We start from the raw sequence: 13,118 nt of genomic DNA on the forward strand, positions 1-13,118 counted from the left end.
GAGATATGCAAGCATAAATCTTCTAGCTGCTGAAATAAACAATAAGTTGGTGAACTCATTGCCTCAAAGTTGGGATATGAACGTTGCAATTATCAAAAAGACGAAAGATCTAAACAGGCTGACACTGTCTGAGGTTATGACCATCATCAAGGCATGTGACATGAATGAAAAACAACGTGCTATAAATCAAACAAACTCCTACAACACAGTTGGTTACAGTGTTGCCTCAAACAATGCACTTATCTCACAAGATAACTTCTCTTTGTTCAAAGCTACCCAAGGGCAACAGCAGGTTCAACCTCAAAATAACTTTTCGATGTTCAAATCCGCTCAGGGTCAATTCTCCCAAGCCTCACCACAACCAGCTCTAGTCTTCTTTGCTAAACCTGCTCAATCCACTACTGCTAATGTTAAACCCCAATCATCTGGTGTTTCTCCCAGTCAGAGTTCCATTCAGACTCCCTCTATCTAAAAGGAAACTCAATAGAACATTGCTTTAATGGCGGGATTCATGAATTGCTACAACACATTCTTTGCTAGAGATCTGGTTCAACCCTTAGTTGCTGCTGAGCTTGACCAAATTCATCCTGATGACATAAAAGAGATGGATATCTCCTGGAAAATTGCCATATCAGTGTTTCGGGATAAGTAATTCACTAAGAGAACAGGGATAAATAATTGGAATGTGACAAATAATCAGAAGGTAGGCTTTAACAAGGATACTCTGAGGTGTTACAACTGTCACAAGCTGGGTCACTTTGCTTGTGAATGCACCAATCCAGCCAAGGAAGGAAATATGGAAAAGGGCATTGTTTCCTGTGCGTAATGCTATAGGAGAAGTTGGGGGTAGTTCGGGTGATGGTGAACGGGGTATGGTTGCTCAACAGTTTTCTTGGAATGATCAGATGGTTGCTCTCAACATAAATCATCAGACTGCCAACTTTGCTCATGTTGAAGATGCTGAAGAAGAAAATGCTACTGAGGAACAAGTCAAGGAACTTCAATTTGCTTTTATGGCATTTACTTCTTCCAGCTCGTCTGAGGTAAGTTCTCAAGTACGTTCTCAAGCTTGTATTGATAAAATAGATCTCTATAAATATCATAACAGTAACTTTCTTAGATAAATGGAAACTGTTAAATCCGAAAACCATAGACTTAAGAAAAATGAAAAGGATTATATAGATAAAATTGAGGCACAGAAAAGGGATTTTTCCAAGCTAAAATCTGATTTTAGTCTACAATGTTGCCACCATCGAGATGCCAAACAGAAAAATGTTGAATTAACTGCTGAACTGGAAGCCTCCAAGTTAGAAGTTTCAAATCTAACTGATAAATTTAAAATGGCTGAACTTGATTTTAGAAAGTTTGATGGTTCCAGCAAGGTAGTCAATTCCATGATTGGAAATCAGTTATGGTGGAAAGAGAATGAAGGTGAGGGTATAGGATATAGTCAAGTACCCCCACCATATAATGACAACTACACTAGTCTTCCTCTTAACAAAGAGTAGGAAGAAAAGGTGAAAGACATGAAGTATGGCAAATCTGTTAAAATTTTGAAAGTTGACTCAGCGAAGGAAACTGCGTCCACTTCAAAAGTTAACGATTCTAATGTGTTTGCCTCATGTGTAGATAAAGTAATCATTGAGGATTGGACTGATGAGGATGATGAGTCTCGTGTTTCTATTAATAAAGACATTATTTATGATTTTCCTTTAAAAGTACCTGTCTTGAATTATGTTATTCTGACTGTTTGTGTGGCTCTGTTTTTAAGAGCAAGGATACTTGTGTGGTTGATTCTGTTAAAACTTTAAATTCTGACAATGTGGTTTCTAATAAGTTTAATAGATCAAGAAATTCTAATAAATACTCACTGCCTAAGTTTGTTAAAGGGGGATGCTCTAATGACAAACAAGGTGGTAAGTCAAATCATGTGTCAAGCAGTAAACATCATGTGAGGAAGGCTAGTCCACACAACCGGTCAAGACAAGGAGTTGACCAAAATTAATTCTATATAAAACGTCAAACTTGTTTTAACTGTGGCACTCCTGGTCATATTCCTAGAAATTTTCCACATCGTCCATACGTTCCTTACTATGGATTCTATCAGAGGAATATGCCTCGTAATACCTATAAGCGAAATTTAAGGTATAATAAGGCAAATCCCTCTGACAATGATTAGAACAGAAACAAATCTGGTAGTTTAGTCCTCATCAGACCAAGCCTAACATGTTTCGTAGAGGTGGTGGAAATAGTGCTTCGATTTCAAAAACGAACACGGCTTCTAAACAAAACAAGTGGAAAAGACAAAATCAGTTGTGTCTCCCACTTAAATACCAGAGACCAAGTCATCCATTCATAAAAATAATGCCAAATCTTACAATGGTAGACATGAATGGTTGCCTAAGTCTCCAGTAAAAGAGACATAGAACTCTACGTTAGATGATCAAAAGGATATGTCATGGCAACCTGTGACAACTTTAGATGAGTCAGGGTCACCCAGTGTAACTATGGAATGGGTACCAAAGTCTAACTAATCTCGCACATCGTGCAGGAATAGCTATGGAGGAATATCATCAGACCTTGGTATGTTGATAGTGGCTGTTCCAGGCACATGACAGGAGACATTTCCCAGCTACACGACATTCAAATCTTTAACGGTGGAATGTTTCCTTTGCGGGAGGTGAAAAGAGAAAGATCACGTGGAAGGGTACAATAAGTAATGGTGTTTTGAAATTTGAAAATATGAATTTCATCCCAGAGTTGAAGCACAGTCTATTGAGTGTTTCACAGATCTGTGATAAAGGTTTTTCAACTCATTTTACTAACAAAGAGTTTTTGATTTTGAAGCCTGGTATCATTATACCAGAAGACTGGATTCTTGTTCGATCACAAAGAAAAGATAATGCTTACGTGATAGACATGAACAAAAATGTTCCTGATGAAATAACCTGTTTGTTTTCAAAAGTTTCGGAACATAATGCTATGCTTTAGCATCGTCGTTTTGGTCATGCAAATTTGAGAAACTTAAATTGTCTTGCTAAAAATGAGTTGGTGCAAGGTTTACCCGTCAAAGATTTTGTTACTATTGAAAAGTGTGTGGCTTGTGCCTCGGGTAAACACAATCGAAAAACTAATAAATCAAAGTTGATTAATACCATTTCATCAGTGTTTCAATTATTGCATATGGACATTTTCGGTCCGGTTCATGTTTAGAGTCTTTCTTGCAGCTCTTATTGTCTCGTTATTACTGATGACTACTGAAGTTTTACTTGGGTGTTTTACTTGTCAAATAACAGTGAAACTGCAGAATTGATTAAGAGGTTCGTGGTGCTTATGGAGAATCAACTCAATTTGAAGCTAAAGGGCATTCGTTGTGACAATGTATGGAATTCAAGAATGCTCATTGAATCACTTTTGTTCAGAAAAGGGGGTGCTTCGACAATACAGTTCTGCTCGGACACCGCAACAGATTGGTGTGGCTGAAAGGAGAAACATGACTCTTATTGAGGCAGCAAGGACCATGTTGTGTGATTCAAAACTGCCATTATTCTTCTGGGCAGAAGCTATTAATACGACATGCTATGTTCAGAATCGGGTGATAATTAAAAAATATCACATGAAAACTCCATATGAGATTGTCTATGGTCATAAGTCTACAGTTTCTCATTTCAGAGCGTTTGGCTGCCCATGTACTCAACTGAATCTTGAGTCAACACCAAAATTCGGGGCCAAAGCTGATGATTGGTATTTTGTTAGTTACGCTAGTCATACCGCCTATAGAGTCTACAATAAGTCAACCAAGCAAAATCTAGAATCATATGATATACGTTGGTTGGAAGAAAACGAGACCAATGCCCGCGTTGGTCCCGACTGGATGTTCGATTACAATGAACTCTTCAAACCTTTCAATGTGCTTCCGGTTATCGACACAGAAATTTCAGGTGACGCTACCATAGATGTTGAGAAAGAATATTTACATGTTGTCTCTCATATATCTCTAGTTCTGGATGGCAATCTCTCAGAATCACCCGATGTCTCTCCGCCTTTTTCCGTCAGTCAACAAGAAGAAGTTACTGAAACTGTGTTCTCACCAACTTCATTAGAAAATTCTCCAATAGTTGAGGGGGAGAGTCCTATTCGTCAAATTTTCGGAAGGACTTTGTTTCCCGATGTCATTCCGAATGAATATGTTGCCAACACCTCGTACTCACATAGTACATCAGCCTCTGGATGGAAGGATCCCCTCACTGAGATTGATGAAAATCTGTCAAACTTACCTTCGGCCAGTGTTGTTCTCGAACAATCTATTCCATCAATAATCCCGCGAAATTATCCAATTGAGAATGTCATAGGTCCTCTTGAAACAAGCGTGTCCACCAGAAGTCAGACAAGACATATAAACAACTGCTTGTTCTCTTGTTTTTATCTCTCAGATTGAACCAAAGTCGGTAGAAATGGCTCTTTAGGAACCAAGCTGGGTGGATGCCATGCTTGAAGAATTAAATCAGTTTGATAAACTGATGGTATGGAGGTTGGTTGAGTTGCCAGTGGGAAAGAAAGCACTGGATACGAGATGGGTTTTCCAAAACAAGCAAGATGACACTGGGGGTATTGTTCGAAATAAGGCACGATTAGTCGTTCGTGGTTTTCGTCAGTTTGTAGGTTTAGATTACACTGAAGTTTATGCTCCCATAGCTAGACTTGAAGCCATTCGAATTTTTCTGGCTTATGCGTCGTTCATGGGTTTTACGGTTTATCAGATGGATGTTAAAACCGCATTTCTGTATGGCAAAGTTAAAGAAGAGATTTACGTGGACCAGCTACCGGGGTTTGTAGACTCAAAGAATCCCACTCATGTCTACAAGTTAGATAAGGCATTGTATGGTCTTCATCAAGCCCATCGGGCGTGGTATGCTACATTGACGGCACATCTTCTGGGTCATGGTTATAAAAGAGGGACCATTGATCAAACTCTGTTCCTTAAAACCGTCGGGAAAGATTTGATTTTGGTTCAGATTTATGTGGATGACATTATTTTTGGGTCTACTAGTGCTGAGTTGTGTTCTGAATTTGAAGAAGTGATGAAGAAGAGGTTTGAAATGAGCTCGTTGGGAGAAATGACAACGTTTCTGGGGTTGCAGGTTTATCAGAGTTCGACGGGAATTTTTATGCATCAAGAAAAGTATGTTGAAGATATGCTTGCCAAATTTGAATTTCAAGATTCCAAGGGCGCTACCACTCCTATGGTGGAAAGGCCTCTCCTGTCTACTGATCCTGAAGGGAGTCCCGTAGATCAAACGTACTATCAATCGATCGGGTCCTGATGTATCTCACCGCCAGCCGTCCTGACATCATGTTCGCTGTCTGCCAATGTACCCGTTTCCAGGATAACCCTAACCTATCTCATTTAATTGTTGTTAAACGTATTTTTAGATATCTTAAGGGACAGTCGAAGTTAGGTCTTTGGTATCCCAAAAACTCAGACTTTGATCTTTATGCATTTGCTGATAGCAATTATGGTGGAGATGACATTGACAGAAAATCCACATCTATCGGTTGTCAGTTCTTGGGCGATCGTCTCATCTCATGGCAATGCAAGAAACAACAAATGGTATCTACATCAACTGCCGAGGCTGAATATGTTGTTGCGTCAGCTTGCTGCTCACAAGTTATCTGGATGCAACATCAATTGCTGGATTATGGTTTGGAATTTCTTGACACCCCTATCTTTTGTGATAATGATGCTGCCATTGCATTTGTTAAGAAACCGGTTCAACACTAAAAAACCAAGCACATCGATATCAAAGTTCATTTTATTCGCGACTGTTACGATCGAAAACTGCTTCATCTTGAGCAAGTTCACACTGATAATAATGTGGCGGATTAATTTACAAAACCGGTCAGAACATCCAGATTTAATGTGCTTGTGGGTTTCCTTAAAATGCTTCGTTTCGAGGATTGAGTCTTTTTGAGAATAAATTTGTACATATTTCTAAATTTGCACATATATAGGGGGAGAAAAATAAAAATCAAAAAGTCAAAAAGAGTGTGTGTGCGTTTTTTTCCTTCTCTTATTTAAAAAAAAAATATAATAATAAAAATTTATTTTTCACTTTCGCTTAAAATTATGTCGGCTTGTATATGTTTGGTCCTGTCATCTACTCGTAGAATCACAGGATAGCCATTTACCTAAAGACTAAAAGCATCCGGGGTGATTGTGATGCGTTGTGTTTTTTATTCTTTCGCTTAAAACTATGTCGGTTATTCTAAGCTTGAGGGACACGTATTTACATATGTGTTTGGTCCTGTTAACCACTTGTGGACATACGGGATGGCCATTCACCTGAGAACTAAGAGTGACCGGGGCGACTGAGTTTTAAACTGTCTTCTGTGATTCTTTGGGAAGTGATATGATTATTCAGTTAACAGCTTTTTGAAGCTTTAAATTATTTTCACATGAAAATCGATCCAACCTTTGGAAAATGATAGATAAATTGTTTTTGTGTGCCTAACGGGTGAAGTTATTAAGCTTAACAGGCTCTAGAACAGTCATTGATTTGTATGGTAGCTTTCCATGATGCGTAAAAGTTGAAGTGATATAAACTAAATTTGCTAAACTTACTGTGGAGAGTCATTTTGAAGAAATGTGTATGTCACCATATACACCTCTTCGAAGGATAGGCAGAAAAGCAATTACCCAGTCATACACGAGCCCGTTAGTGTCTTGATCACCTAAAACATTGTGTGTTTCCTTTATAAAAATTGTTTTGAGTTCCTTGTGTTTATGTATATATAAATTAATTAATAAACTCATTTTAAAAGCTTAAAGGCTCAAACTAGAACTACAGGAGTGGGGCATTCAAGTAAGTCCTAAACACTTTGACTGAAAGGTATTTAAGTCCAACGTTCAACCTTAAAGCTTAAATGCTTTCTATAAAATTTTTGATCGAGCACTAGGGTTTGGAGTCAAATTGGGGTGATATGGGGAAAGCCAAATACGCTTTGAGAAGAGATAGGAGGCATCACAGATCCATAAGTGATGTCCATCTAAGATTTATGCCTAACTGAACCTAATCCATATCACTGACGCAATGAAAATCATGTTAAGTATGTTATACCTGCTATTAACCTGTCTCTTTATGTCATAATAACGCTGAACATGAATCCATGTGAAAGCACCTTAATAAATAAGATTCCATGTTCGGGTCTTTTCATAAAGGCGGCGTTTTTATCAAAAACTGAAATTTGATCCCAAAATTTCGTTAAATTACAAGAAGACCGGTGTTTCGTGTTATTTTTTATTTTATTTTTTTTTTCATTTCAAAATTACTCTCATCGAAACAAGTGTTATAAAAGGACTGTTTTTGGTTAAAACGTGTTGGGCCTAAAAGTTTGTTTGCAGCTTGAATGATAATCCTATTTTGGGCCAAAATCTTAATTTGGGCTTGTCTTGTTGGTTGGGATCATCTGGGTTCTCGGACCACTAGCTTTGGGATATAAATGGTTTTCAATCTCCATTATTGATATTATTCTTAAAAGCATCTTCTCTCAAAGACCTCCTGGCCGAAAACCCTAACTTCTTGCTATTCTAATCAAATCTGATCGTGTCTTAGTATTCTTACATCCAATAATAGGTAAGGGATCTATGGATAATGTGTTGTGATACTTTATGGTTTGATTGAGATGTGATGTCAATGATTGTCCGGATCTTTGTTTGTTGATTCATATAATGAACTCGTATTGCGTTGGACGTTCGATTTGATTAAGACCATTGTTGAGGTCTTAAGAGTTAGTTGAAGGTCTCTTGTCCATGGTGATATCGGCTGACCTGAAGAAGATGATACTATCTACGAGGCAGAACTCAAGGATTTTTCTTTCTAGAATCAGTTTGATCGAAAACTCTTGGTCAACCCAAGAGTACTCGGTTGACTTTGTTTACCGAGATCTCTTATAATTGACCGAGAACATCTTGTTCTTTGTGGATTAGGACAGAAAACCTATATTTTGACTGAGAACTCAAATCTTAGACCGAAATCCACCTGAGTGGACAGAGAACACCTATGTGGACCGAAATCTATCATAAAAACATTATTATCTTTCATTTATGGTCCATATAATCTTTTTATTTCATATTTGGTCCTTGATGCTTTGAAAAATTAAATTTATATCCTTAAATTTATGTTTGTTGACCAGGTTAAATTAATGATTGCTAACTTAACTCGTTTGCTGCAGTTATGGCTGATCAAGCACTACTAAAGTTTGTTGATACTCACAATATAGCTGGATAATTGTTTGATCCACCTTTGACACACACGGAGTTTAAGTCCATGATCGTCGGTCTCAATACTTGTAGGATTTTTCACGCTTTACGAAAAACTCCTGACATATGCAAGAAAATGATCACGGACTTCTGGAATAATGCTTCTATCTACCAGCGAGGAATAGATGGAGCTGTTACTATAGACTCCAAAGTTCAAAATAAGTCGGTCATCATCTCAGAGGCCATTGTACGTGAAGTGCTGTTATTTGGGGATCAACCTGATTACCCAACAGAATACTCGACCGATGCTGTCACTGAAGTGCTAACCAGGATGGGTTACGAGGGATCCTATCCTCCTGCTATAAAGAAGCTTTTTCATCCTTACTGGAGGTTTTTAATCCACACGTTTTTCACTTGCGTGTCGGGACGTAAAGGAGGATCTGATGAGATTAGCCACACTCAAATGTCACCGGTAGTTTCTCTAATCATGGACTGGAACTTCAACTATTCCAAATTTGTGTTCGATGAAATGATGAGTAACTTGAAGGGGAAGAAGAAGGAGATGTTTCTTATGTATCTCAGGTTTCTGTAGATGATTTTCGATTCACACTATCCAAAATCTGTCGAGACGCTGGATATGAAGTCAATGGGACCCAACACCTTTGGGTTGATAAAACAATCAAGGATGGGGGAAAAAGTTGTTTATCAGGGTCTCCATTACCTAGTTAAATTCAGTAGATTTGCTGAAACTGAGCCAGTCCCTGTCAAGGCTCAAATTGTCGATGAGCACGTGATACCAGCTCAGAGACGTTGATGTGCTAAAAGTAGTTACAATATTATTAACTAAAATTATGCTAATCTATACACTAAGTAATAATTTTAGACTCTTAACTTAACTAAAACTACTAACCGGCAAGTGAACCGGTCGACTCTAGTACAACTAAGTAAGTCCGAATATCGAACCCACAGAGTCTTTAAATTACGTAAACTAGCTAAATTAGACTTAACTATTGACACGACTATTTCTTTATTATTATAAATTAAACTAATTTATAAAGCTAAAGACGACTTAAATCTAAACTTATTTAAGATGATGACGAACAACCACCTATGCTAGAATCCTTAATGCATCATTTATCAAATGGTCGGAAAATGTTAAGTTATGGAACCGGGATCTTAAGCTATTCACTTAACGGGAAACTGAACAGGACCCTTGACCTGTCTCAAGAAGACACATATGGAATCCTATTAAGCTATTAAAAATACCGGTTTAATTAGACTCGCTTACGGTCGCTAATTTATTTTATGACAAGTACCTTTATAAGAAATCCTACCTTACATCGCGGAAATCAAAGGTAGTTTAAAGAATTCACTCGACTAGATAGACAAAACAAATAAACCAAACCTAGACAGAGTTCTTACAGAGAACTAAATCTAGCAATTCATCAACCAAGACCTATAACATAATCTATCACCTTACAGCTATTTAGATTAGCAGCACACTTAAGTCTACTTGATTTATTAATATTGTTCGCATGGTATTATTGCAAATAAACAATAAACTAGTCAAAAACACACAGTAGATGACCTAACAGAATCATATTATATGACATACAATCACCAAGGAAACTAAAACAATAAAACTCGTCAAATAATCCTAAGCACACATATGCATCGAATGAATAAAAATAAACCTCTTACTTAGTCTTAAACCATAACAAAAACAAAGACCAAACCAAAATCCAACGTCAACAAAAATTCATCATAAGCCTAGGTGGTCTAGGGGTTTAGCCAACAACCATACCAAACACTCTCTGCTCGAACCAAAGTGTTCTTCTCTTTTTGCTCTTCTCTTTGTTATAGTAGCCATCCCCCGTCTCGTGATTTGTCAAAACCCTCTCCAAAATAACTGGTGGCTATAATCTTGCATCATAAGCCACCACCCCTCTAATTTGGCGCCTGCCATTCCCTTTTATATTTTATATTTTGAGTTTCATTTTTAATTTATTATGAGCCCATTAACTAAATATGGTTATAGCCCAAACATTATAAACCTTAGCTGATGTTACTTTCCTGCCCACGTGGGGTTTAAGCTGAATTATCTCCAATATATTCACATCTATTAATTCTTGGTATATATTATTCTTCATGATGTTAATCAAAAAGTTAGCTCAACCATCTGACATGTTTTATATTCCATTTGATATCTTGGAGTACATACTATCTTGATTTTGCAATTTAAACTTCACATCTTCAATGCCTACATATGAAAAGAAATAATTCGATCAGTGCCTCATTTAAATTGTCATTTTAATTTTCACTTTATGAATTTCTCATACGTAAATATATTACTAAAAAAAAATCTTAATATGCAGATTTATACTATAATTATTAATTAGATATAATTTTAAATAAATACTTATCAAAAACTAATAAGTTGTAGGAAAATACGTAGATTATTATATATATAATTTAGACCATATCAAATATCCCCACACTTAAACCTTTTTTCGTCTCTGAAAAAGATATTTTACAATGATATCATAATCGGAAGACTGGTCTTAAAATCATATAGGTTAATTTAAAACTCAAATAAACGTAAAAACGCGATTGCCGATATTGTTGTCCACTTAATCCCAGCCACCAGTTTATCAAGTCCTCACACACATTAAACATTTAAGTTCATTTGATATCAAAAACCTATGGGTCTCATACCTTTAGAGTTAAGATCCACCTACCCCATCTCAAGCATAATAAAAACAATTAAAAATCAGGTGAAACAGACTGGTTCAACCTAGCACCATAAGATAAGAACCCCTTAATGGTAAGAAGAAAATACACTTAGATGGAATTATGAATGATAGGTCAAGTGAGGTCGTACGAGCATGCCCTAAATATTATTGGACTTTTTCCTATGTATTCCCTAAAAATAAAATATTTATCGACTAAAAACTTTCGAGCCCCAATAGTGTATCCTCAGAGTCACCATCCCATTGGTAACACATAGACTCTCAGTCTCGTCTAGTATGTGCACTTTGTCCTCTATTTTTTTTTTTTTTTTTTTTTCTATAGATTGCTTCTTTGGTATTTTTCGATACATAACTTTTCTCATTTTTTTTCTTGTTTTTCGACCAACTTCTTGGAATACTTAACTTTCAAAACATAACCTTTTTTTTCTTTTCTTCTTTTTTTTTAATTTTTTTGTGCACTTAGGCATCTTTAACCTATAAATATATAACTAAAGACTAAAGCTCGTATAAAATTGGGCATTGTGGGGCGCCACCACTCTTTATCTATTTACATAAAACGGAGTGGCATGCTAATTTTAAAATGCATTCAATTCTCACCACGTTAGGGTAATCGGCTTATGGTAATATTCTCTATGTCTTATCGAATTTCAGTTTCACTATCCCCCCTTAGGATGAGAACCCCCCAAAAAAAACTCATATTAATTAAGTTTATTAAGTATATGCAATGGGAAACCTTTCAAGACTAGTTGGGCCTACCGACACATCCCAAGCTTAGTACGGTTTCTTTTATATTATCTCATATTATTAGTAGTTTGAAAAACCAATTTCCGATTTTTCTATCATCTTCCATTATTTGCAAAAATTTTCGTTAAACTATTGGGACATTTTTTTTCAATTATTTTTATGCTTTTTTTTCTTTTTAATTTTGTTTCAAACTTTTTTTTTGTTTTTAGTTTTTTATTTTTATTTTTGCAGAAAACATCAATTTCCCATCCCCAAACTTAAATTTCACATTGTTCTCAATGTGAGAAAGAGGAAATTACAAATAAAATAAAGCAAAATAAGCTAATGAATTGGAACAGACTCCCCTGGTAAATTGACGATATGCCTCGTGAGTCGTGTTCCGCGCCCTCAAAATCAAACGCGATCAGCAAACTATCTTCAAATAACGTCATTTTTCACGAACAAAAGCAGCAATTCTAAAACAAGTTGCATCCCCACACTTGTTTAAAACCATAGCTCATCAACTATCTCATAAGCAACCTTGGAACAACCTGCAAGTAAGAGAAGAAACACCCGGCAGAGCAAATAAGTAAAAACAAAATAGAAATAAAAATAGAAGAAAAAGATAGTACCAGGTTGCCTCCCTGGAAGCGCTAAGTTTACAAAAAGTCTTCAGCCAGACTTAGTCTTAAACCTCAATCAGGAGGCTTCTCCTGATCCTCTTCCCATCGGTGCTTCTCAACACTCTCATCTTAAAATCAGTTGGGAAGAAACTAATTTCCAAACACATGTAGGCCCAAAAATACGCATTCAGCTCGATCCACCCATTAATAACATCATGAAAATATGACCAATTTGGCACACTTCGATTCCTGAGCCCAAATATCTTCCTTCTTGGGGCTCTTGATTTATGAGGCGATCCACGAATAACTATTTCTAAAAACCGATCACCTTTACCACGCAGATGCGGATGATCTTTCATAGTGAGATGCAATTCTTCATTCTTAAATGCTTCGTATATCTCTTGTGATTTATCTTTGACATTTAGTTTCTTAATCAGCTCCCCGAATAACAAAACTTCAAGCTCCTCAAGATCTCTTTCGGGGTTAAAATCTCTCTCATCCATAGTAGCTAAACCAACCAAATCATCACCAAATTCATCCTTAAACTCGTCCTCCAAAGAGGGAATACACTCCTCTGTCTTATTCTGCAACCCAACATCCTCAAACTCGATCGTCGGCTCATTAAATTGTATTTGATACTTTAAGCCCTACCGGAAATCATCCATGATATCTGAAAGTGGTGCTTTTGGATTAATTCTATGGATGACACATGAAACATCGTATAGTATCTCTTCTGGATGTGGTATGTGATCCATCATTGCG

The sequence above is a fragment of the Bidens hawaiensis genome, unplaced genomic scaffold, assembly GCF_021521415.1.
Source record: "Bidens hawaiensis isolate Kalapana, Puna unplaced genomic scaffold, B.hawaiensis_p1.1 tig00012420_1, whole genome shotgun sequence".
NCBI lineage: Eukaryota > Viridiplantae > Streptophyta > Magnoliopsida > Asterales > Asteraceae > Bidens > Bidens hawaiensis.